Raw genomic sequence first — 27,697 nt, 5'->3', positions numbered from 1 at the left:
ATATGGTGCGTTGGTACAGTATACGAGTGTATATATGATGTTTGATACAGTATATGTGTGTATATATGGTGTGTTGATACAGTATATGTGTGTATAGATGGTGTGTTGATACAGTATACGTGTGTATATATGGTGTGTTAATACAGTATACGTGTGTATATATGGTGTGTTGATACAGTATACATGTGTGTTGGTACAGTATACGAGTGTATATATGGTGGTACAGTATACGAGTGTATATATGGTGTGTTGATACAGTATACGTGTGTATATATGGTGTGTTGATACAGTATATGTGTGTATATATGGTGTGTTGATACAGTATATGTGTGTATATATGGTGTGTTGATAGAGTATATGTGTGTATATATGGTGTGTTGATACAGTATACGTGTGTACATATGATGTGTTGATACAGTATATGTGTGTATATATGGTGTGTTGATACAGTATATGTGTGTATATATGGTGTGTTGATACAGTATATGTGTGTATATATGGTGTGTTAAGTACTGTATGCTTAATAACATGATGTGTACTATATATGTGTGTATTTTTTGTATATACTGTATGTGTGTATACGATGTGAAGATATTGTATGTATACGTGTATGAATGTTTGCTCATGAATGTGTGTAAGAGTGTATACATGTGGGTGTATGAGCACAGAATTGTATGTATGTAAAAATGTGTGTGATTGTTTAAACGTGTGAGTGTAGAGCGAGGTATATTTTTAAGGGGGTCAATTAAGGGATTAATGCCTTGTCCCACTGGATAGTGAAGGTTTATATAATCCATTGTCTGATTACTCAGGGGTGTAACTGGGAGAGGATGGACCCTATAGCAGACTTCTGAATGGAGCCAGTTACCCAGTTACATCCCTGAGTAATCAGACAATGGAATCAGATTTCCATGTTCTCTATGACGAGCCGTGCACAACGAGGTCTCTTCCCTCCAGATTCAGAATTAAACAATTACCGTTCATTTTTTCAGATGTGATTGCCAGTGATTTGGCATTAGCATATTTAATACGTGAAATGAGGAAGATCCGTTTCCTATTTGCAGCTTTAAGTGCTTAAATAATATCAGTGAAATGTAGATTTTGCAGTATTTTTTATTCCTTTAAAGGGCTCTAGTCCCGGCCATTATGTTGTGTTCTCTGTAGGTGCCTTGTTTTCTCTTTCTGACAAGATAATTTGTATCATGATGCAATTTTCTGTAATTATTTCCCCATTCTGTTATAAATCTGCAATACATGGGCCATAAGTTTTCGCCTACCTTCTTTTCTAACATACCCAACATTTGTAGATGATCTTTTCCGAAAACTTTGTGAAAGTCCTTTAGGAAATTTATGTAAAAAGAAGTACTTTCAGCAATACTCCGGTTTAAAGGGGTTGTTCCAACCAGGGCCGGCGCCAGCATTTGCCTTACCTGGGTGGGTGCCGGGGCCCAGAGATGCTGGGGGGCCCACATAAGGCTGTCCCACATAAGGAATCCATGGGGCGATGGGGGCTGTATCTAATGAATACATATGGTGCAAAGGGGCTGTATATAAAATACCCATGAAGGGCTGTATATAAAATAACCATGAGGGGCTGTATATAAAATAACCGTGAGGAGCTGTATATAATATAACACACAAGGGGCTGTATATAATATAACACATGAGGGGCTGTATATAATATAACACATGAGGGGTTGTATATAATATAACACATGAGGGGCTGTATATAATATAACCATGAGGGCCTGTATGTAATATAACACATGAGGGGCTGTATGTAATATAACACATGAGGGACTGTATATAATATAACACATGAGGGGCTGTATGTAATATAACCATGAGGGGCTGTATATAATATAACACATGAGGGGCTGTATATAATATAACCATGAGGGGCTGTATATAATATAACACATGTGGGGCTGTATATAATATAACACATGAGGGGCTGTATATAATATAACCATGAGGAGTCTGTATATAATATAACACATGAGGGGCTGTATATAATATATCCATGAGGGGCTGTATACAACATAACCATGAGGAGGCTGTATATAATATAACACATGAGGGGCTGTATATAATATAACCATGAGGGGCTGTATATAATATAACCATGAGGGGCTGTATATAATATAACAAATGAGGGGCTGTACATAATATAACACAAGAGGGGATGTATATAATATAACACATGAGGGGCTGTATATAATATAACAATGGGAGGCTGTATATAATATAACACATGAGGGGCTGTATATAAAGAACACATGAGGGGCTGTATATAATATAATATATGAGGGGGCTGTTTATAATATAACCATGAGAGGCTGTATATAATATAACACATGAGGGGATGCGTATAATATAACAATGGGGGGCTGCATATAATATAACAATGGGAGGCTGTATATAATATAACACATGAGGGGCTGTATATAATATAACAATGGGAGGCTGTATATAATATAACCATGAGGGGCTGTATATAATGTAACAATGGGAGGCTGTATATAATATATCCATGAGGGGCTGTACATAATATAACAATGGGAGGCTGTATATAATATAACACATGAGGGGCTGTATATAATATAACAATGGGAGGCTGTATATAATATAACCATGAGGGGCTGTATATAATGTAACAATGGGAGGCTGTATATAATATATCCATGAGGGGCTGTACATAATATAACACATGAGGGGCTGTATATAATATAACACATGAGGGGCTGTATATAATATATCCATGAGGGGCTGTATATAACATAACCATGAGGAGCTGTATATAATATAACACATGAGGGGATGTATATAATATAACCATGGGAGGCTGTATATAATATAACACATGAGGGACTATACATAATATAACACATGAGGGGCTGTATATAATATATCCATGAGGGGCTGTACATAATATAACACATGAGGGGCTGTATATAATATGTCCATGAGGGGATGTATATAATATAACAATGGGAGGCTGTATATAATATAACACATGAGGGCTGTACATAATATAACACTTGAGGGGATGTATATAATATAACAATGGGAGGCTGTATATAATATAACACATGAGGGGATGTATATAATATAACAATGGGAGGCTGTATATAATATAACAATGGGAGACTGTATATAATATAACACATGAGGGGCTGTATATAAGATAACACATGAGGGGCGGTATGTAATATCACACATGAGGAGCTGTATATAATATAACACACGAGGGGCTGTATATAATATCACACATGAGGGGCTGTACATAATATAACCATGAGGGGCTGTATATAAAGAACACATGAGGGGCTGTATACAATATAATATATGAGGAAGCTGCTTATAATATAACCATGAGGGGCTGTGTATAATATAACACATGAGGGGATGCATATAATATAACAATGGGGGGCTGCATATAATATAACAATGGGGGGCTGTATATAATATAACAATGGGAGGCTGTATATAATATAACACATGAGGGGCTGTATTTAAGATAACACATGAGGGGCGGTATATAATATCACACATGAGGGGCTGTATATAACATAACCATGAGGGGCTGTATATAAGATAACCATGAGTGGCTGTATATAAAGAACACATAAGGGGCTTTATATAATATATGAGGAAGCTGTTTATAATATAACCATGAGGGGATGTGTATAATATAACACATGAGGGGATGCATATAATATAACAATGGGGGGCTGCATATAATATAACAATGGGGGGCTGTATATAATATAACAATGGGGGGCTGTATATAATATAACAATGGGAGGCTGTATATAATATAACACATGAGGGATGATAAACTAGGGAACAGGAGACTGTTTCTGAATTTTTAATGCTGCCACATGACTTCACTGCACAGGGGCCCCCTGAGGCTCGGTCATCTAGGGGCCTACTGAATCCCATAGCCAACCCTGGTTCCAACTATTTAAGTTATCCACCATCTACAAAACCAGGGATCTCAAACTGATTGTGATGGTCCAACTGATCTCACTACGGGGAGATGATCTCACTAATGGGGGCAGCAGCAGGACAACCCTGAGGGTCCATTCAATAGTGCAGTAGTAGGAATGTTGAATATTGTTTAGCACAATGTAAGGGTCTCTACATCCCACCCATGTACTGACTATGGGAGATAGATGAGAGCTTCACAATATCTGAGACTCCCGTATAATTGAATGAAGCCACAGGGTCACTGGATTTCTGGGGGTCCTGTTCTTGTGATTGGTCGGGGTTCCCCCAGTTTTTTTTATTTTTTTTATTTTCATCAAATATCCATAATACATTGCATCATTACATGACATCTTTGTATATATCTTCATAAACCAGGCTCCCTAACATTGAGGGCCACCAACATGTTACAAAAATGTCATAATATATTCCCCCACCCAGCCCCCCACCCTCCCCACCCTGTACCGATGCTGGAGATATTGAGTGGTCACAATGGGTGCTCAGTGGAGTACCCTACATAGAGAGTCTTTATAGTCTCCACTGATTCCAAATATCATTGAGTCTGCTGCCCTTCCTATAGCGTTTCTCGTACGCACATTCGTACGATTTTATACGTTTAACTAGATTACTCCATTCATTCACTGTTGGGGATTTTTCATCTAACCAATGTTTGACTAATACTAGTCTTGCAAGGAAGATAGTCTTCAAAGCCAAATCGCTTTTTGATCTATCGTCTAAGGGGATTGGGAACAAGCCCAGAACCCCAAAAGTGGCCACTCGCGGGAAAGAACATTGAAGCTGGTCCTCTAATTTCATGAAGATCTCCTCCCAATAAGAGTTGATCTTCGGACAATCCCATAGAACGTGTAGGATGTCGGCTTGAGGACTTTTATACCTCCTACAGTTAGAATTTTCACTTAAACCAATTTTAAACATTAAATATGGTGAAAAATAAATTCTATATAGTATATGAAGTTGTGTACATCTGTGATTTAGATTGATCGAAGATCTAACCACACCCTTATAAATATCTCGCCATTGTGCCGCGGTGATAAAACCGACCTGATTTGTCCATTTCACTTGAGTTACATGACTAAAATTCTGGTCTATACTGGACCTAAGCCGGCGATAAATACTGGATAGATTAAGTCGTGACAAGTCTAACTCTAATAGTTCCATAAGTTTACCCCCTAAGTGTGTCGTGAACCTATCGTGGTGTAATTCTTTCTTATATGCATGTGCGATTTGACAGTACCTAAAAAATCCCTTTCCTCCAAAATACCCCTAAAACACCAGTCCTGAAAGGAGGGCAATGCGCCATTTTCCTCCAACTGTTCCAAAGACTTAATCCCCTTTCTTTCCCAAAACCCGACATCTTCCATTTTAGATAGCTCCAAAAAGTTAAGATTACCCCACAGAGGAGTGAATTTAAATCCCCCCTTAATACCAAATAGCTTCCTAAGGTCTCTCCAGGTATACTCCAATAACCTCGCCAGAGGGATTCTTTTAGCATTAAGGCCCTTCAGTTGACCAGACTCCAGTAAGACCAATATTGATTCGAATCTTCGCCCCAACCGAGAAGTAATCGCATGAAATATGTTAGACTGTCTGTTCTCCAGAATGAACTGTGTCTGTGCCGCCAGAAAATAATGGTAGAAGGAAGGGAGCGAAAGACCGCCCCTTTCCTTATCTATCATTAAAGTTTCTTGTTTAATGCGCACCCTTTTTCTCCCCCAAAGTAATTTGTTTATAATCGCACGAATGAACCCAAACCAACTCTTACCTATCCAGCAAGGAGAGTTGGTTAGTACATATAGGATTTGAGGTAGCAGTACACTCTTTGTAAGTATAACTCTCTCTGCGCGATTTAGTGGCAGCGTATTCCATGTATTCACCTTATTTTTAAGTTTTGTTAATAAGGGGGCAAGATTCAAAGTAATATAATCGTCAACCTTGGCCGTAATCTTTAACCCCAGATAATCGCATGAGGAAGAAACCTTCAGATCAAACTGCAGATAATTGGGATGTGGGGCACCGTCCAGCGGGACCAAAATCGACTTATGGGTATTAATCTGGAAGCCTGAGAATCTACCAAATTCCTGAATGACCTTCAAGGCTTTTGGCACCGATATTTCGGAGTCCTTAAGAGATAGGAGGACATCATCAGCATATAACATAATCTTATCCTCAGGCCCAGCAAGTCCTCCCCCCTCTATCTCCCTGTCTGCCCTAAGTTTTATTGCCAGAGGTTCTATAAAAAACGCAAATAGTAACGGGGACAGGGGGCATCCCTGCCTAGTACCCCTAGACAGTGAAAAAAAGGGAGAAAAATCGCAGTTGACTCTGATGCAAACCCTCGGGGCCTTATAAAAAAGTCTAACCCACTCCACAAACGGGCCACCAAGCCCAAATCTGTGCAGCACCTCCCATAGGAAGTCCCACTCCACCCTATCAAAGGCCTTAGAGGCATCCAGTGACAGAATGGAGCGGGACCCCCCCTGACCCAACTGTAGACCCGCAAACAGGCGTCTTATATTAGTTTTACTCTGGCGAGCGGCCACAAAGCCGCATTGGTCTTCGTGTATAAGTGTTGGCGCATATTGCTTTAATCTGTTTGACATTAATTTGGCCACCAGCTTGGCGTCTGCATTAATAAGCGAGATCGGTCGATAAGATTCCGCTTCCAGTGGGTCTTTGTTTTTTTTTTGAATCAGAACTATACTTGCCTCATACCACGAATCAGGCAGCTTACCCTTCCTTTGAGAGAATTCCCAGATCTCTACCATAAGTGGTAGAAGAATAGCACCGAATCTACTATAGATTTCTAGAGGCAGCCCATCCAATCCCGGGGAAGAATTACGTCTGGAGGATGCAAGGGACTCCTCAAGCTCCGCACTAGTTATAGGGCGAGATAGCACATCTGCCCTATCCATCGAGAGAGAAGGGAATTGAATATTATCTAGGAATTGCCTTATGTCCCCTATTGACACCTCCAAATCTGAGGAGTAAATACCTTGAAAAAATTTTAAGAAGATTTCTCTAATCTCCTCAGCATTGGTGGTTATATCCCCAAAATTGTTTTTAATAGCTGTTATTCTGTTTACCTCCTGTTGTTTTTTAACTTTCTGCAAAAGCCCCTTTGAAGGTACACCGCTCTCACAATGTGCCTTCTGATCCAAAAAAAATAATTTCTGCATCGCCTTATCTGCCATTAATCTGTTATATTCCTCTTGTGCCCGATTAAAGCTGTCATGCCGCTCTTTCGAGCCACTCTCAAGAAAGGCCCTTTCTTTTTCTTTCACCTCCTTTTTTAATGTCCTCTCCTGTCTAGCCCATTGCTTACGCAGGTATATGATTTCTGAATTCAGTATCCCTCTAAGAAAGGATTTCAAAGCATCCCACATTAGCCCGAGGTTTTCCGCGGTTCTATTAGCCGCAATAAATCTACATAACTCTTCCTTGATTTTATCTTCACCCGTCAATAGAGCTAACCAATGCGCGTTGAGTTTCCAGAACCTAAGAGCAGGTTTCCTAGATCCGGACAACTCAAGGACCAGCGGGGAATGATCAGAGATGGAACGATTATCGTACCGAATTTTCCCCACCCAGTCGGTGGCAAAGTCATTGGCCAAAGCTAAGTCAATCCGGGAGAAGGTATTATGGGAGCGATTGTGAAAATATCTGTTGTTCCCCCTGTAAGGATCTCCACACATCTCTCCAACCCACTTCCTGGCAAAACCTAGCAAAGGGGGTGTCTCCCATAACTATACTTGCCGGATATTTTTTCCCTATACGATCCTTCTTATCTGACATTACAGCATTAAAGTCACCGAGAACCAGAACGGGACAGTCCCCCACCTTTTCCAGGAACCGCAGTAGGCTTATCAGGACATCATATCTAAAGGGGGGAGGTATATAGACTCCTGCCACAACCCATTTAATGCCATCTAGTATACCTAACAGAAATACGTATCTTCCGTCTGGATCACACTTTGCCTCCAATACTTGGAAGCCAACTGATCTATGAACCAGAATAGAGACACCTCTAGAAAATGATGAAAAAACTGAATTATACACATGACTGGCCCATCTCCTATCTACAAGAGCCAAAGACTCTTTATCGAGATGTGTCTCCAATAGTATGACAATTGCTGGTAGTTGTTTAACAATATAATCAAAAATGATACAGCGTTTCAAGCGATCTTTTAATCCTCTTATATTCCATGATATAAACCTAGTACCCATATGTTACATCTGCGCGAAGAAGAGGAAGATAAGCAACAGACGAAATAAAAAACGCCCTGCGACCAAACAGCATCCCCAGCATCGTTTCATCCCACCCCCCCAAAATCCCTCCACCTGTTCTACCGTAGTACAACTCTTCCTACTTCAGCCACTTTCCCGCCCCCCCTCACCCCCATCCCCCCAATTGCTGACTTGTACCAAAATATAATGACCTAAATATCTGCATTCATAGTCCCTTAAGATCTAACCAATCTGAGACTTGTTCTGGCGTACTGAAAAACTGGGACTGACCTTGAAAAATAATTTTTAGTTTGGCCGGAAACATTAATGAATAAATGATTCCCTTGTCTCTCAGCCTTTTTTTTACCTCCAGAAAACTTTTCCTTTTCTGGAGGGTGTCCTTAGAAAAGTCTGGGTATATTGCAACTTTAGCGCCTTGAATTGACAGTTCTTTTAAATCACGTGCTCGTCTCAATATCGTGTCACGATCTCTCGAGAGTAATGTTTTACAAATAAGGGTACGGGGGGTATTCCCCGGAATATAAGGACCCGCCGGGATTCTGTGAGCTCGCTCAATGTCAAAATTCGGGGAGAGATGCTCCTTCCCTATTTCTTTCGATAACCATTCTTTAATGTAACTTACAGGGTTCTCTCCCTCTACTTTTTCTGGTACCCCTATTAGTCTTAAATTGGCTCTTCTTGAGCGATCCTCCATATCCGCAATTTTCCCTTTAAGGGCCTTATTCTCTACCTCCAGCCGGGAGGTGATTTTTTTGAGAGTACCCACCTCCTTCTCAATATTAATAATTTTATCTTCTGCCGTTTTTTGTTTATCTCTTACCCTATTCAACTCTTCTCTCAAGAGGGAAACATCTCCTCTTAGGGCTCCCACCTGATCTGTCAGACCCAGTATTGCTGAGTTGCATGTTTTTATGGAATCTAGGATCTCTCTTAACATAGCATTTTCTCCCCCGGCATTTGCCTCGTCCCCGTCCTGTTCCTCCCCCTCTAGCATGGCAAATCTCGAGCCTTGTAATTTATTTTTAGGGTCTTGACCATCATTTTCCGAGTTTTTCTGCGTAGTCAAGCCTGTGCGTGTTTTAACTGGGGGGGACTTCCATAATTTATCCAGTTTTGTGGAGTTATCTCCTTTAACCCCACCTTTCTCTTTCTCCTTGGGGGAGGCTGCCCCCACGGACTTCCTTGAGGCATTTTTCGGAGGCATACCTGACGTCAAAATATATACCCCCTAAACAACCGATGCTATACTAACGGACATATAACCAAGGACCCAGATATAACAACCTAGGAATAAGACAGCATATACTGCATAATTAACAAGGGAGAATATTAAGTTAGTAGAGTTAGGAAATGCAAACCGCTAGCGTATAACAGGCAAATAGCAGACAGTTAGGAAACAGAAAGGAGAGCGAGGTTAAGTTGACCAAGATTGGTACCGGTTAGCATCAACCCCAAATATTACGAATCCAATATAACAAAGCATATACTGAACAGCAAGCAAAAAGCCCAAAGTGTTCTGCATGTCAGAGAGGCAAGTGTTAAAGGGCGAGCATATCCAAAAGCTGAGTCCGTTCCCCTTAAGAGAATGTTAAATTGTTAGAGAGTTTATATGCAAAGTTAATATAGCACTGATGCCACGTTGTTGTTATTGTCTTATAATCTTAGATCTTGACGGGATAATATCCACGTGGCAAAAGCTTGCAGAGATATAGCATGCCACCGACGCTATTAAGTTGGTTGAGTTAAGCGATGCAGATGGATAACATATAGCGGACGGATAGCAGACAAGAAGCAGGCAGGCAAATATCAGGCAGATGTTAAGTTGGTTAAGAAGGAGTCAAAGTTAATGCCAGATGCAGTCAGCTTAATACATGGGAGAAGAAGGTTAGGGCCAGGTACATCTCACCCATCCAAACGGACGGCTCCGGACCGCAGTCGTCTCAGTCTTGAAGAGCAGGGGCCAAGGACGAGAAATTCTTATCACCTCTGCCACCGGTCACGCCGACATCGAGGACAGCACTCCAGCCTCACCGCCTCAGCAGCGACCCCAGAACGCCTTCCTCCGGGTCAGCGCACGTCCGGCACGAGATGTCAGCAGATCCCCATTCGTCCTCTAAGCTCCTACGGATTCTCCTGCTCATGGAACCATACGGGCGTCCAGCTGTTTCTGCGCCAGAGATGGACTGCGGGCGGACAGACTCCTCCAACGACGAGCGCCAAGCATAGAGGGACAGCGTTCCTCGTGGTGCCGTAGAATCGGCGCGGCGCCAGTACGGCTGAGCCCGGATCCTCCCCTCCCGGACCGGTAGGTGACGGTCCGCGGGGTTACCGCGGGGTTACCAGCCTCCAGTGCACATGCCGAGTCAGCGTGGAGAGCGGGGGGGAGTGGAGGGCGGCTGTGCAGCGTGACGCACCTACGTCATGCCGTTACGCTTCCCCACCGGGTTCCCCCAGTTAAACCTTCATCAATCGGATTCTTATCCATAGTTGGTTAGATGCCTTTAAGTGGTATCTGTTGGTCTTCACCGTTGCCCCTCTCAGGAGTTTAGGGCCCTTGTTGGTCCTTGTTGGTGTACAGAAAAGGAAAGATTTTAAGTATTCTTGCAGACAAAACCAAAACAGCAGCAACAAAATGGGTAAGGGCAACTAGACAACCAAGGGACTTAAAGAGAACCCGTCATGCAAAATAACCCCCCTAAACTAAATATATTTTCATAAACTGCCATTAGAAAGCATTGCCTCTATCCCTTCATTGTCCCTCTACATGCCTGTAAACCTAAGGCCCTAAAGCTGTATGCAAATCACCTGTGAAATGTCCAATGAAGCATTAGCATATTCAAGCTGTCCACTCTATTCATGAGTGGGAGGCACAGCCACACCCCCAGTGCTTGACTGACAGCCTGTATAATGATGTGAGGCTGTATAATGATGTGCTTCCTGGTGCTGGTGGCCACGCCCCCTGCAGCCTGTGTGTGTGTATGAGATACTCCTATATATATGACTGACAGCCTGTATAATGATGTGAGGCTGTATAATGATGTGCTTTCTGGTGCTGGTGGCCACAAGATAGGGATTGGAGGGTTGTACTTAAGTTGAATTTGTATGTAAGTCGGAACACCAGCGAACGCTTCCTTAGTTACCTGTACCCCGCGATACTGCCGGCAATTACTTACTATATACACCGGCAGCGGATCCCCGTCACCTCCATTGTGCTCCCCGTCACCTCCATGGCGGCGCCAGTCTTTAGCTCCGTCCACGTAACCCCGTCATCACCCGCCGGCCCAATGAGGACGCGCAGCACGTCAAGCAGCGCTACGAAAACAGGAGGTGGACCCGCCTGCCCAATGAGGACGCGCAGCATGTCAAGCAGCGCTACGAAACCAGGAAGTGGACTGCACATAGTCGGGGACTGCCTGTACTATGTGCAGGGTGTACTATGTGCAGGGTGTACTATGTGCAGTGTCCTGTGTATAGATTCAGGATTCCTGGCGCACATTCTTCATGAATCTGCCAACCCCTGCACTGCACTGACAGAGGGCAACACTTTATTTTTGATGCACCTTTAACATGGTACGTGTGACACACTTTCGTCAGACTTTGCATGTTAAATCTGGCGCACGGTCTGACTGAGCACCGGACGCCCCCTTCACTGCAGAAATTTGTGTTGCGTCGGACAAACCTGTCGTCTGTGACACAAATGTAGCGCGGTCACTTCTTAAACGCTCAAAGTCTGACAGAAAACCGGCACAGGGTCAGATCCACTAGATCTAAGCAGTTACTTTCCAGTATCCCAAAAGCTTTCATATGGAAAGACCAAAAAGACAATAAATGGCTTCAACAGGGAAGGGATTCAACATTTTCTCTTATGGATTTAAATACTATATACAGACAGTCCCCGGGTCAGGTACAGGATAGATTCTTAGGGTTTGTTCTTAAGTTGACTTTGTATGTGAGTCGGAACTGTATATTTTATCATTGTAGCTTTTTTTTGTCCCATTAACAATTGGGTTTTCAAAATTTTTTGCTGTGATGGGAACAAGGATTATCAATCAAGCTTTATTCATTTTATTCACAAATAGGAGAAGCATCATTGAGTGTAAAACACTTGCACATTTTCGCCGCTGTCAGGATGCGTCCGTTTTCTTAGAAGGCGACGCTGTTTAGTCTTCCTTTGCCGCTGAGTTGCAGCTAAATTAATTTTTGTCAATAATATAATGTACGATCGCCCTAAACCAACTGAATCATGGAAAATAAAAATTTGCCTTCAGACAGATCTCTTACTTACCAGGAGCCATCTGTACTTCACCGTAAGCAAATTGTATAAAAATGAATAGAGGCGTCCCCGGGGGGCGATGACTCAGGAGCGGAGCTTTTATAATGAAGATGTATAGACGCCTCCACGTATTTACATTGTCTATTAAACTAGGTAAATCGCGGCGACGGGATGTGCAAAATGGTTGCAAATGTTATTAGCGTGAAATGACGGATGAGGCGCATAAGCGGCTGATACATATTGTACGAGGCGCAGATAACAGACCTGCATTTCACGCCCGGCACCTTCATATCGCGCCTCGTCCACACCTTGTGCTGCAGGATGAACATTACCAGGACTTTTATGTGGTTGTTTATGGAGTACGGGACGGATCCGGTCTCTCCCCGAGCGATGAGTTACAGTAATTGGGATTTCCATAAGCTTTGGAGAATGAGCTTGTCAGGTCGCAGGGATGATATTTAGCGCAGTCTATAACAAGAGCCCAATCATCCTGTCATCAGTTCTATAGTGGAAAGACCTAAAAAGTGATTACTTGTTTGTTTGTATTTGTAAACAAGGAATTTCTGCAATTTTTGTGGAACAGGAGCTAAATTAAAGGCATCTCTAAAGGCACAGTCTTGCTTTTTCCCATTTTAGAAAACTTATTTGCATATTACCTGAAATCCTCGACAAAGTAAGCATGGCCTTTAACCCCTTACCGACACGTGACGTAGTAGTACGTGTCGTCTGCAGGTACATGGAGAGGGCTCACGGGTTGAGCCCTCTACATAGCGGGTAAATCTTTGCTGCATATTGCAGCGAACACTTACTGGTAACACTGATGTCAACCCATCCATTGCTGCCGGCAAAGTTTGGGCATGGCCGACGCCATATTGGTGAAGATCGTCGCTCCCTGTGACATCAACGGGGGGAGGCAATCGTTTGCCATGACAGCCTCGGGTCTTCTGAAGACCCAAAGCTGTCTGGGTTTAACCTATTCATTACAATGTGCGATTCTGGGAGTCTGAAAAATATTTTTTTACATTTTTTTTTTTAACTATTAAAAAAAAAAACCGAAGAATTTAAATCACCCCCCTTTCCGATATAAATATAGTCATATAAATAAACAGTAAAAATCACAATAGGTATTGTCGCGTCCGAAAATGCCTGATCTATCAAAATATAATAGCAGGTTTTCACTGCGTTCAACCCCGTAGCAGAAAATAGGTCCCCAAAGTTGAAAATGGCAATTTTTGGCCATTTTGGAAAATGTAAAAAATGCAATAAAATGTGATCAAAAGGTCGTACAGTCCTAAATATAGAAGCATTGAAAACATCATCAAAAGTCACAAAAACGACACCTCCCAAAGCTCCGTGCACCGAAGTATGAAAAAGTTATTAGCGCCAGAAGATGGCAAAATAAAAAAAAAATTTGTTATAATTTTTGTAAATGTTTGAAAACATTATACAACCTATACAAATTTGTTATCTCCGTGATCACACCGAGGTCATTGTGCAGGGAGGGGGAGGAGATAAGCTGTGACATCATCTATTGTCAGTAGTGATGTAATGATGGGTCAGTGTTATCTATATAGAGGACATTGTACAGGGAGGGGGAGGAGATAAGCTGTGACATCATCTATTGTCAGTAGTGATGTAATGATGGGTCAGTGTTATCTATATAGAGGACATTGTACAGGGAGGGGGAGGAGCTAAGCTGTGACATCATCTATTGTCAGTAGTGATGTAATGATGGGTCAGTGTTATATATATAAAGGTCATTGTACAGGGAGGGGGAGGGGATAAGCTGTGACATCATGTATTGTCAGTAATGATGTAATGATGGGTCAGTGTTATCTATATAGAGGTCATTGTACAGGGAGGGGAGGAGATAAGCTGTGACATCATCTATTGTCAGTAGTGATGTAATGATGTGTCAGTGTTATCTTTATAGAGGTCATTGTACAGGGAGGAGGAGGAGGAGATAAGCTGTGACATCATCTATTGTCAGTAGTGATGTAATGATGGGTCAGTGTTATTTATATAGAGGTCATTGTACAGGGAGGGGGAGGAGATAAGCTGTGACATCATCTATTGTCAGTAGAGATGTAATGATGGGTCAGTGTTATCTATATAGAGGTCATTGTACAGGGAGGAGGGGGAGATAAGCTGTGACATCATCTATTGTCAGTAGTGATGTAATGATGGGTCAGTGTTATCTATATAGAGGTCATTGTACAGGGAGGAGGGGGAGATAAGCTGTGACATCATCTATTGTCAGTAGTGATGTAATGATGTGTCAGTGTTATCTTTATAGAGGTCATTGTACAGGGAGGAGGAGGAGGAGATAAGCTGTGACATCATCTATTGTCAGTAGAGATGTAATGATGTGTCAGTGTTATCTTTATAGAGGTCATTGTACAGGGAGGAGGAGGAGGAGATAAGCTGTGACATCATCTATTGTCAGTAGTGATGTAATGATGGGTCAGTGTTATTTATATAGAGGTCATTGTACAGGGAGGGGGAGGAGATAAGCTGTGACATCATCTATTGTCAGTAGAGATGTAATGATGTGTCAGTGTTATCTTTATAGAGGTCATTGTACAGGGAGGAGGAGGAGGAGATAAGCTGTGACATCATCTATTGTCAGTAGTGATGTAATGATGGGTCAGTGTTATTTATATAGAGGTCATTGTACAGGGAGGGGGAGGAGATAAGCTGTGACATCATCTATTGTCAGTAGAGATGTAATGATGGGTCAGTGTTATCTATATAGAGGTCATTGTACAGGGAGGAGGGGGAGATAAGCTGTGACATCATCTATTGTCAGTAGTGATGTAATGATGGGTCAGTGTTATCTATATAGAGGTCATTTTACAGGGAGGGGGAGGAGATAAGCTGTGACATCATCTATTGTCAGTAGTGATGTAATGATGGGTCAGTGTTATCTGTATAGAGGTCATTGTACAGGGAGGGGGGAGGAGATAAGCTGTGACATAATCTATTGTCAGTAGTGATGTAATGATGAGTCAGTGTTATCTATATAGAGGTCATTGTTCAGGGAGGGGGGGAGATAAGCTGTGACATCATCTATTGTCAGTAGTGATGTAATGATAGGTCAGTGTTATCTATATAGAGGTCATTGTATAGGGAGGAGGAGGAGATAAGCTGTGACATCATCTATTGTCAGTAGTGATGTAATGATGGGTCAGTGTTATCTATATAGAGGTCATTGTACAGGAGGGGGTGGAGATAAGCTGTGACATCATCTATTGTCAGTAGTGATGTAATGATGGGTCAGTGTTATCTATATAGAGGTCATTGTTCAGGGAGGGGGAGGGGATAAGCTGTGACATCATCTATTGTCAGTAGTGATGTAATGATAGGTCAGTGTTATCTATATAGAGGTCATTGTATAGGGAGGAGGAGGAGATAAGCTGTGACATCATCTATTGTCAGTAGTGATGTAATGATGGGTCAGTGTTATCTATATAGAGGTCATTGTACAGGAGGGGGTGGAGATAAGCTGTGACATCATCTATTGTCAGTAGTGATGTAATGATGGGTCAGTGTTATCTATATAAAGGTCATTGTACAGGGAGGAGGAGGAGGAGATAAGCTGTGACATCATCTATTGTCAGTAGTGATGTAATGATGGGTCAGTGTTATCTATATAGAGGTCATTGTACAGGGAGGGGGAGGAGATAAGCTGTGACATCATCTATTGTCAGTAGTAATGTAATGATGGATCAGTGTTATCTTTATAGAGGTCATTGTACAGGGAGGGGGAGGAGATAAGCTGTGACATCATGTATTGTCAGTAGTGATGTAATGATGGGTCAGTGTTATCTATATAGAGGTCATTGTACAGGGAGGGGGAGGGGATAAGCTGTGACATCATGTATTGTCAGTAATGATGTAATGATGGGTCAGTGTTATCTATATAGAGGTCATTGTACAGGGAGGGGGAGGAGATAAGCTGTGACATCATCTATTGTCAGTAGTGATGTAATGATGGGTCAGTGTTATCTATATAGAGATCATTGTACAGGGAGGAGGAGGAGATAAGCTGTGACATCATCTATTGTCAGTAGTGATGTAATGATGGGTCAGTGTTATCTATATAGAGGTCATTGTACAGGGAGGGGGGAGGGGATAAGCTGTGACATCATCTATTGTCAGTAGTGATGTAATGATGGATCAGTGTTATCTATATAGAGGTCATTGTACAGGGAGGGGGAGGAGATAAGCTGTGACATCATCTATTGTCAGTAGTGATGTAATGATGGGTCAGTGTTATCTATATAGAGGACATTGTACAGGGAGGGGGAGGATATAAGCTGTGACATCATCTATTGTCAGTAGTGATGTAAGATCAGAATTGATGTTATCTATCTAGAGATTATTGTACAGGGAGGGGGCACGGCCGGCCGTGCGTGGGCTTGTGCGGGGCGCACGAGCCCCAGTGTATGATAAATATGCCCCATTGACTTGAAAGTGTTATAAAAATTATTAATTCTGTGGTTCTCTTTATTTTTTCTTTGATAACCAGAATTTTTAGGAAGGGTACCCTTTCTAAATGACTGAACTCTGAGGAGAGGGGGGACATGGCAGAATTACATTTGCAATGTGGGCGACTTGACAGCTGCTGGCAGCTTATTCCTTTTGGCTGCTGTCAAGTTGGTTCTATGCAAGCTATATCAATGGCATCTGTGTCTTTAAGAGTGGTGCAGAACAGACCGGTTTGTCTGCACCACTTTGTACACTGTGGAGGACTTAGGCGGCATTCATCCTCATATGCCTCCAGCCTCCCTGCACTCTGAACTGGCAGAAGACCCTGGAGAAGAGGAGACAGTAGCAGTGCTTGAACAGGGAGTTAGTGGCTTTATGACTTTATTACTGGCCACATCATAAATATTGATTAGGGGGACTGTTAAATCCATGTAGAATAAATAGAATTTGGGCGGTTGTATATAAACTAAATGGTGGGCTGTATATAGGCTGTGGGGGTTATTTTTAAACTGTGGGGTGGGCTGCATATAGATTCTGGGTGTTATATAAAATGTGAGGGCTGTATATAACATTTGAGGGGGCTGTATATAGACTGAGGGTTTTCAAAATACACACACACACACATATATATATATATATATACATATATATATATATATATATACACACACAATACTATATATACTCGCGTATAAGTCAACACTAATTTTGCCACAAATGACTAGGAAAACTCAGCTTGAGTATAAGCCGAGGGTGGGAAGCGCATTGATCACAACCTCCCCGAGTAATGGACTGTCCTGCAGCAGAGCCCCTATTAATGAAATTCCCTGCAGCAGAGCCCCTAGTATTGAAAGTCTGAAAGGTTGGCGGTGTCAGTCACAGTCTGGTCTGAGGAGGTTGGCGTGTCAGTCACAGTCTGGTCTGAGGAGGTTGGCGGTGTCAGTCATTGTCTGGTCTGAGGAGGTTGGCGGTGTCAGTCACAGTCTGGTCTGAGGAGGTTGGCGGTGTCAGTCATAGTCTGGTCTGAGGAGGTTGGTGGTGTCAGTCATAGTCTGGTCTGAGGAGGTTGCGGCGTCAGTCATAGTCTGGTCTGGGGAGGTTGGCGGTGTCAGTCAAAGTCTGGTCTGAGGAGGTTGGCGTGTCAGTCATAGTCTGGTCTGGGGAGGTTGGCGGTGTCAGTCACAGTCTGGTCTGAGGAGGTTGGCGGTGTCAGTCATAGTCTGGTCTGAGGAGGTTGGCGGCGTCAGTCATAGTCTGGTCTGGGGAGGTTGGGGGTGTCAGTCACAGTCTGGTCTGAGGAGGTTGGCGGCGTCAGTCATAGTCTGGTCTGGGGAGGTTGGCGGTGTCAGTCATGGTCTGGTCTGAGGAGGTTGGCGGTGTCAGTCATAGTCTGGTCTGAGGAGGTTGGCGGTGTCAGTCATAGTCTGGTATGAGGAGGTTGGCGGTGTCAGTCATAGTCTGGTCTGGGGAGGTTGGCGGTGTCAGTCATAGTCTGGTCTGAGGAGGTTGGCGTGTCAGTCATAGTCTGAGGAGGTTGGCGTGTCAATCATAGTCTGGTCTGAGGAGGTTGGCGGTTTCAGTCACAGTCTGGTCTGAGGAGGTTGGCGTGTCAGTCACAGTCTGGTCTGAGGAGGTTGGCGGTGTCAGTCATTGTCTGGTCTGAGGAGGTTGGCGGTGTCAGTCACAGTCTGGTCTGAGGAGGTTGGCGGTGTCAGTCATAGTCTGGTCTGAGGAGGTTGGTGGTGTCAGTCATAGTCTGGTCTGAGGAGGTTGCGGCGTCAGTCATAGTCTGGTCTGGGGAGGTTGGCGGTGTCAGTCAAAGTCTGGTCTGAGGAGGTTGGCGTGTCAGTCATAGTCTGGTCTGGGGAGGTTGGCGGTGTCAGTCACAGTCTGGTCTGAGGAGGTTGGCGGTGTCAGTCATAGTCTGGTCTGAGGAGGTTGGCGGCGTCAGTCATAGTCTGGTCTGGGGAGGTTGGCGGTGTCAGTCACAGTCTGGTCTGAGGAGGTTGGCGTGTCAGTCATAGTCTGCTCTGGGGAGGTTGGCGGTGTCAGTCACAGTCTGGTCTGAGGAGGTTGGCGGTGTCAGTCATTGTCTGGTCTGAGGAGGTTGGCGGTGTCAGTCACAGTCTGGTCTGAGGAGGTTGGCGGTGTCAGTCATAGTCTGGTCTGAGGAGGTTGGTGGTGTCAGTCATAGTCTGGTCTGAGGAGGTTGCGGCGTCAGTCATAGTCTGGTCTGGGGAGGTTGGTGGTGTCAGTCAAAGTCTGGTCTGAGGAGGTTGGCGTGTCAGTCATAGTCTGGTCTGGGGAGGTTGGCGGTGTCAGTCATAGTCTGGTCTGAGGAGGTTGGTGGTGTCAGTCATAGTCTGGTCTGAGGAGGTTGCGGCGTCAGTCATAGTCTGGTCTGGGGAGGTTGGCGGTGTCAGTCACAGTCTGGTCTGAGGAGGTTGGCGTGTCAGTCATAGTCTGGTCTGGGGAGGTTGGCGGTGTCAGTCATGGTCTGGTCTGAGGAGGTTGGCGGTGTCAGTCATAGTCTGGTCTGAGGAGGTTGGCGGTGTCAGTCATAGTCTGGTATGAGGAGGTTGGCGGTGTCAGTCATAGTCTGGTCTGGGGAGGTTGGCGGTGTCAGTCATAGTCTGGTCTGAGGAGGTTGGCGTGTCAGTCATAGTCTGAGGAGGTTGGCGTGTCAGTCATAGTCTGGTCTGAGGAGGTTGGCGGTGTCAGTCACAGTCTGGTCTGAGGAGGTTGGCGTGTCAGTCACAGTCTGGTCTGAGGAGGTTGGCGGTGTCAGTCATTGTCTGGTCTGAGGAGGTTGGCGGTGTCAGTCACAGTCTGGTCTGAGGAGGTTGGCGGTGTCAGTCATAGTCTGGTCTGAGGAGGTTGGTGGTGTCAGTCATAGTCTGGTCTGAGGAGGTTGCGGCGTCAGTCATAGTCTGGTCTGGGGAGGTTGGCGGTGTCAGTCAAAGTCTGGTCTGAGGAGGTTGGCGTGTCAGTCATAGTCTGGTCTGGGGAGGTTGGCGGTGTCAGTCACAGTCTGGTCTGAGGAGGTTGGCGGTGTCAGTCATAGTCTGGTCTGAGGAGGTTGGCGGCGTCAGTCATAGTCTGGTCTGGGGAGGTTGGCGGTGTCAGTCACAGTCTGGTCTGAGGAGGTTGGCGTGTCAGTCATAGTCTGGTCTGGGGAGGTTGGCGGTGTCAGTCACAGTCTGGTCTGAGGAGGTTGGCGGTGTCAGTCATTGTCTGGTCTGAGGAGGTTGGCGGTGTCAGTCACAGTCTGGTCTGAGGAGGTTGGCGGTGTCAGTCATAGTCTGGTCTGAGGAGGTTGGTGGTGTCAGTCATAGTCTGGTCTGAGGAGGTTGCGGCGTCAGTCATAGTCTGGTCTGGGGAGGTTGGCGGTGTCAGTCAAAGTCTGGTCTGAGGAGGTTGGCGTGTCAGTCATAGTCTGGTCTGGGGAGGTTGGCGGTGTCAGTCATAGTCTGGTCTGAGGAGGTTGGCGGTGTCAGTCATAGTCTGGTCTGAGGAGGTTGATGGTGTCAGTCAAAGTCTGGTCTGGGTTGGTGGTCTCAGTCATGGTCTGGTCTGAGGAGGTTGGCGGTGTCAGTCATAGTCTGGTCTGAGGAGGTTGGCGGTGTCAGTCATGGTCTGGTCTGAGGAGGTTGGCGGTGTCAGTCATAGTCTGGTCTGAGGAGGTTGGTGGTGTCAGTCATAGTCTGGTCTGAGGAGGTTGCGGCGTCAGTCATAGTCTGGTCTGGGGAGGTTGGCGTGTCAGTCATAGTCTGGTCTGAGGAGGTTGGCGGCGTCAGTCATAGTCTGGTCTGGGGAGGTTGGCGGTGTCAGTCACAGTCTGGTCTGAGGAGGTTGGCGTGTCAGTCATAGTCTGGTCTGGGGAGGTTGGCGGTGTCAGTCACAGTCTGGTCTGAGGAGGTTGGCGGTGTCAGTCATTGTCTGGTCTGAGGAGGTTGGCGGTGTCAGTCACAGTCTGGTCTGAGGAGGTTGGCGGTGTCAGTCATAGTCTGGTCTGAGGAGGTTGGTGGTGTCAGTCATAGTCTGGTCTGAGGAGGTTGCGGCGTCAGTCATAGTCTGGTCTGGGGAGGTTGGCGGTGTCAGTCAAAGTCTGGTCTGAGGAGGTTGGCGTGTCAGTCATAGTCTGGTCTGGGGAGGTTGGCGGTGTCAGTCATAGTCTGGTCTGAGGAGGTTGGCGGTGTCAGTCATAGTCTGGTCTGAGGAGGTTGATGGTGTCAGTCAAAGTCTGGTCTGGGTTGGTGGTCTCAGTCATGGTCTGGTCTGAGGAGGTTGGCGGTGTCAGTCATAGTCTGGTCTGAGGAGGTTGGCGGTGTCAGTCATGGTCTGGTCTGAGGAGGTTGGCGGTGTCAGTCATAGTCTGGTCTGAGGAGGTTGGTGGTGTCAGTCATAGTCTGGTCTGAGGAGGTTGCGGCGTCAGTCATAGTCTGGTCTGGGGAGGTTGGCGTGTCAGTCATAGTCTGGTCTGAGGAGGTTGGCGGTGTCAGTCATAGTCTGGTCTGAGGAGGTTTGCGGTGTCAGTCATAGTCTGGTCTGAGGAGGTTGATGGTGTCAGTCAAAGTCTGGTCTGGGTTGGTGGCCTCAGTCATGGTCTGATCAGTGGCGTTGATCATGGTCTGACCTGTAGGTTGTAGTTTCTGAAGAGTTGTAAAGAGATTGAGTATTAGTTATGAGTTACTTATGTGTATTACTGAAAATTTCATTCTCCTCTTCAGCTAATATATTTAACTAAAGAAATCTGTTCCTTTTCCTTCTTTTTCCACCTTCCTTTCTTCCTTATTTTTTCATTTTGTGTAATTCATATTTCTGTCCTGTATCTACTGACAGCTGAGATATAAAGAAACCTCATAGTGTGTCTAATGACTTAAAGGAAACCTACCATTTGATTTGATGCATTATGAAGCAAACATACCTTGAAAATACTGTAGCTACACTGATGCAGGAACAAATCTTGTTTAATCCTTGTGCTAAATGGTTTTGATGAAAAAGCAATTGTAACATTCAGGACCTTGGGAAAGCTGGGCTGCCTTCAGCCTGCATGTTACACGGAGCTTTCTGAACAGTCCAGACAGGACTAATCAACCTGAGCTGGATCACTCGTACACAGCAGCTGGGGGATGGTGCAGTGATTGATTACTTCTGCCTCACAGTGATTACATCATTCTCTGGTGCAGCGCATAACTAACGTGAGAGGAAAAGCACTGAGCCAGGCAAAGGAGCAGGAGAGCTTCATTATCATAATTTTACAATTGTTTTTTCAGCAAAATCACTCAGCTCAGGGATTAAACAAGATATGTGCCTGTATTGGTGTAGCAACAGCAGTCTCAAGGTATGGTTGCTTCATAATCTATCAAATCAAATGGTAGGTTTCCTTTAACTCTTTACAGACAGTCCCTGGATAGTATAATCCCCTCAGAGAGCTGAATCATAAAGTAAAATATTCTCAAAATATGCAAAGAGTTAATCATTAGTCTCCTAATCTTTCTGAAGTGGACAAAGGCTTTCAGATACAGTGCTCACTACAGGAGAAATCAGTAAACAAAGGCAGAGAGACAAAGCTTTACTTAAAGAAGTATATTACAATGTTTACTATTACCACCAGCACTGTCCATTGCTGGAAACAAAATGCTTCAAAGATTTGTGTTGTCTTCAGTATTGATGTAGATGAATAGAGGACTGTATGTGATAAACAGTTACCAAAGGATAAAACCTCAACCAAAGGAGTCTGGCAGGACCGTCCTCCTCTCCTGCATGTGTATAGGGGCATAGAGAGGCCATATTGTTAGGATGCTATCATTTTATGATCCACTTCGGTCCAACTCCTGGAACTACCATTCATGCTAAAAATAAAGCAACTACAGGCGGTCTCCTACTTAAGGACACCCGACTTACAGACGTCTTCTAGTTACAGACGGACCCCTCTGCCCCCTGTGACCTCTCTGGATGTTACTATAGACCCAGACTGCAATGATCAGCTGTAAAGTGTCTGTAATGAAGCTTTATGGATAATCCTTGGTCCCATTACAGCAAAAAGTTTTGAAAATCCAATTTGTCTGAATCTACAAACTTAAGGACCCTATCTTGTACGTAATCCCTGCCTGTACTGTGTTCATATAGGGCTGTGTTCTCCTTTAATTTTTGTATTCTATTTTTTGGGGCAACTTTTTAAAGTGGGACTTCCTGCACAGTGAATGGGAGGATCACCTTGGGTCCCTGAGGTCAAACACAGCGCTCCCTACCGGCCTCAGGGAGCCCTAGTGTCACAACTTGTTCTACATAAATGGGGCCACCCCTAATTGGCTACAGGGGATCTCCGACCCCTTTTACTTCCACCCCAGAAAGGAGAACCAGGAATGGAGCAGGGTAATACTTTTTTTAAAATTTTTGCTTATACTGGTCTCGGCATTCAAGAGGTTTTTGAAAATTTTTGGTCAACCTCATTAAGTAGACCTAAGAATTATAGGAGTTGTGCCGAGTTGGCAAGGTATCCCCCATCCACGGGATATGGAATAACAAGCTGATTGGTAAGGGTCCGACTATTTGGACCCCACTATTCGCGAAAATAGTACCCCAAGATGAGAGAATAGGGGTAACACTCTTACTAACGGGTGGAGCGGTAGGTGGAGAATGCTCCTCCTGCTCCATTCAACAGTATGAGAGTCAGAAATTGATGAGCCCAGCGCTTGGTTATCTCCCGCACTCACATTTCCGACACTCCCATTGTATTTAATGGAATGACAGGATTCTCTGAATTACTGATGGGTCCCGTTTTTGTGATTGGTTGGGGTCAAAAAAGTTGGACCCTCACGATCTATTTGTTATCCCGGGGATAACTTAGTAACTTGTAACAATATAACAAATATCCATCCTAATTCTACTAAGTAATGAATTTAAACAACTGTTTAATATCTCGTAAAGTATTCCGCTATACGCCGCACTCTCGCCGTTCCTCATTCCGCGCAGGTTTTAACGACCTGATATATTAGCGACATACAAAAGGACGTGTTGTATTTTTACGTTTACATATTAAATTATACAGTGACATTTTTATTAATTTCCGTCTACCATTCATTTGCTATATTAACTCTTGAGACATGTAAAACGGATGCACAATTAGCTACCTGAGCGCCGTGATTTCCCCGGTGTAAGATTCTTGTGACTTCCTTTTATCACTTAAAGAGAAATTACCAAGAGGAAACACTATACGGAAACATGGTGTAAACCATCACACTGTACGGCGGTTGCGTGGATGGTGTGGCGGCATTATTCTGCGTGAAAAAATGTCATGTACGGTTGTAATTAGAGCGGAACCCATCACAGAACATGTAACAAGACTTCTTATACCTGGAGGAACTCCTGGGGTGCAGCTGGTTTGAATACAATGTAAAAAACCTTCAGCTCTTTACATAAGATAACGATTTTTAGCCTCAGGAAGATTTATATTCATTGACAGGAAGCAGAGATCCTGAAAATAATTAGATCATTCTTGACATCCAGCAGTAGAGATGAGCGAACCCAATGTTCCGGTTCAGGGTTCATGCTTGGCCGCCCAACCCAGACTTATTGCCGGATTGGGAGCTGAACAGCGAATCCGGCAAAATTGACAACCCCAACAACTAGTCATGACTCCCCCTGGCCAATCATAGCCATGGCTAGTTGTTAAGGGCGTCAATTTGCTGAATTGGCCAATCCGGCAATACATCCGGGTCACCCAACTGAACCTGAACCCGAATGTTGCATCCGCTCATCTCTATCCAGCAGCAAGCGGCACTTCCACTTTCAGGTTACCATTCCCGAACCACATCTACCATATCATTGCTGGGGGAAATAACTCTGCACTCTTGAAGGTGGTGGGGGGTGGGGGGGGGGTGGGGTTTATATCACTGGTTTCCCTTAAAAGAAGACAATTGCAGACCAAATAATGGACATTTCGCTACCTCCACCTCTTTCAATTATCTAATAGACACCATTGGACTGATTCTGTCATGGTTGGAATTTTCTCTCTGTCTCCCATGGTCTTTACTGTCAAATGGGTGGAGTCTGGCTTTCTGCTTGGACCTCCTATATGACAGCCTAAATAGTGAATTGGGTGCTGAATCTACCCTGAGACTATTCTAATTAGATTCTCTGCTATGAAATGGGTGGTCCTGGGCTAAAGCAGAGACCCCAGCGCCACCCATCTAACAGTTGAGATCCAAATACTACGATATTCATTATTTGAGGATGATGAGCACTTGAAAAAAAAAATTCCTACTATGCAAAAACCATTGAAACACTCCCATTAAATGTTGTTAGGTCCCCTTTAAGTGAGGGAGATGTAGTGATACAGATGCTTTATGGTTGTGGTAACTTTGGAAGGCACCGTACTCTTTGTAGTTACAATACTCGACAAACAATCAGGTAGTTGATGCTCATCATACTCTGACCCTAGTCTTTCATTGCAGGACAGCGATTCATTTTATGGAATTGCAATATTGGCGATTCTATCAAAATTATTTTAACAGTATTTCAACTATTTAGAAAACGGAAAATAAAGTAATGTATTTGCTCAATTTTTTGGATTTTTTTTTGTTTCTCTAAGCACATATACTCAGCTTTATTATTGTTATTTGCCACATGTTATGTTACATGTGATTTATACACTTTGTATCAGCTTTAATGGATGTTTTGACACCTCTATACATGTTATGCTGTCAGTAATATGTCTGAAGTTTTGACCATACAAAGCTGTAGTCAGTGTCCCTGGATGTGTAATTATCACCTTTGGTTATGGTGTTAGTAGCAGCAGGACTGTGAAATGCGCATTTACATGATAGTAGTGCACTGGGGGGTCTTCCTCCCACTGCTGTGCTCTTAGCTTTCTACATTGAACGGCTCCACATCCCCTTTTCTCTGTGTGGAGGAAAATTTCTGTTTTAGCGCTAGAGCAGTCTCTAAGACTGGGTGAGGACATGCCCAATACACTCAGAGAAGCTGCAATCCTGGAATATCAGATCTTTTACAGTCCACACTGAATGCTCTTAAATCTAAAATTTAAAGTGAACCAGAATGTAATTTTTAGCTGGTGACAGGTTCCAATAGCCTCTGCTGTGTTGATTTTAAAACTGCCTTTGTCATCTTTTTGAATCTTTTCTGTACTTTATAAAACTTTATTTCACATTACCAGGCTCCCTGCCACCAGTGAATCCCAGGGTGGCAACAGCAGCTGCAGCATGTGTGTCTGTGTCTCAGTCTCCTCATGCTTTCTTCCTCTCCTCCATGCCATCTTCCTCCCTTCCCTGCCTGCTCAATGCATATGACAACAAGTGGGGAGGGGCGGGGGATGGGGTGGTGTTGAATTAATGTGTTGGAGAAAAGACTGAGACACAAGCGCACAGGCTGCTGCAGATCAAACCCCCCCCCCCCCCCCCGGGGACTCAGTACACACTGTTGGCAGGGAGCCAGGCAATGGGAAATATAGTTTTATAAAGTAGTGACTGTATACAGAATGCTGTAAAAGGCATTTTTAAAATCCACATTGCAACTAAAAAAGACATTCCTGGTGACAGTTTCCCTTTAAGAAATTCCAAAGCTACATTCACAATTTACTGGAAACAGTCTCCATGCTTAATATCATGTGTCCCTAACTTTGCTGAGCAGTAAAAAAAATATTCTACATCAGATCATGGTGCAGTACTTTAGTGTCCTTCTGCTCGAGTCTGAGAGTCCTGGAGATACCTAAGCGCTTTGCTCAGAAATTTCTGAAACTCCCATACTATTAAATGCAGTGGAGGACACATGCTTGGCCCTGCCACTCCATCCATTAGTGAGAACTAGACCCCGATCTCTAGATTGAGGGGGACTCTTTCTTGTGATTGGTGCAGGTCCCAGTAGTTAGACCCTCACCAAACAGCTTGTTATCCCCTAATCTGTGGATTACTTCCCAGGTTGGTACAACCCCTTTTATGCAGCATAAAATGAGTAAAGAATTTACACTCACTCCAGTTTTTCATACAAAAATATCCGTGCTTACTTCCAGAAACAGCGCCACGCCTCTCCATAGGTAGTGTTTGGTATGGCAGCTTTGCTCAATTTACACAAATAAAAGATGAGTTGCAATACTGCACACAACCTGAGGGAAGATGTGGCAAAGTTTCTGGAAAAAAAAAAGCTTTTTCTAATACTGGACAACCCCTTCAGTATTACTCATTTAAAGGGGTTGGTCAATTAATGTGGTTCAGGATAAGAATAACATTTATATAAAAAACAATGCCACTCTTCTGCATGAGCTATTGTTGGACAGGGCCGGCGTTAGGGTGCGGCCAACTGGGCATTTGTCTAGGGCCCCCTGTCCTAAAGGGGCCCCTGTATGTGGATTCCTGTGGGCAGAGGATGTATTGCTCCTTTAATACCCCTTGGATGAATGTCTGGGTGAAGATGCTGATCATCTATCTCCTATCTATCTCTATTATCCATCTCCTGTCTATTTATTTATGATCTATCTGTCTAGTTATCTATTTCCTACCTATATATCTGTCTATCCAACCATTTATATATATATAGCTTTTTAATCTATTTATCTATATATCCCCTATCTATTCTCTATCCAAGATCAATGGACCTTCTATCTCTCTTCTATAGGGCCAAAAATTCCCATTAAAGTAGATGAAATAAGCTGCAGTA

This window comes from Engystomops pustulosus, chromosome 11 (genome assembly GCF_040894005.1).
Source record: "Engystomops pustulosus chromosome 11, aEngPut4.maternal, whole genome shotgun sequence".
In the NCBI taxonomy this organism is placed as follows: Eukaryota; Metazoa; Chordata; class Amphibia; order Anura; family Leptodactylidae; genus Engystomops; species Engystomops pustulosus.
This window is presented reverse-complemented; position numbering follows the sequence as displayed.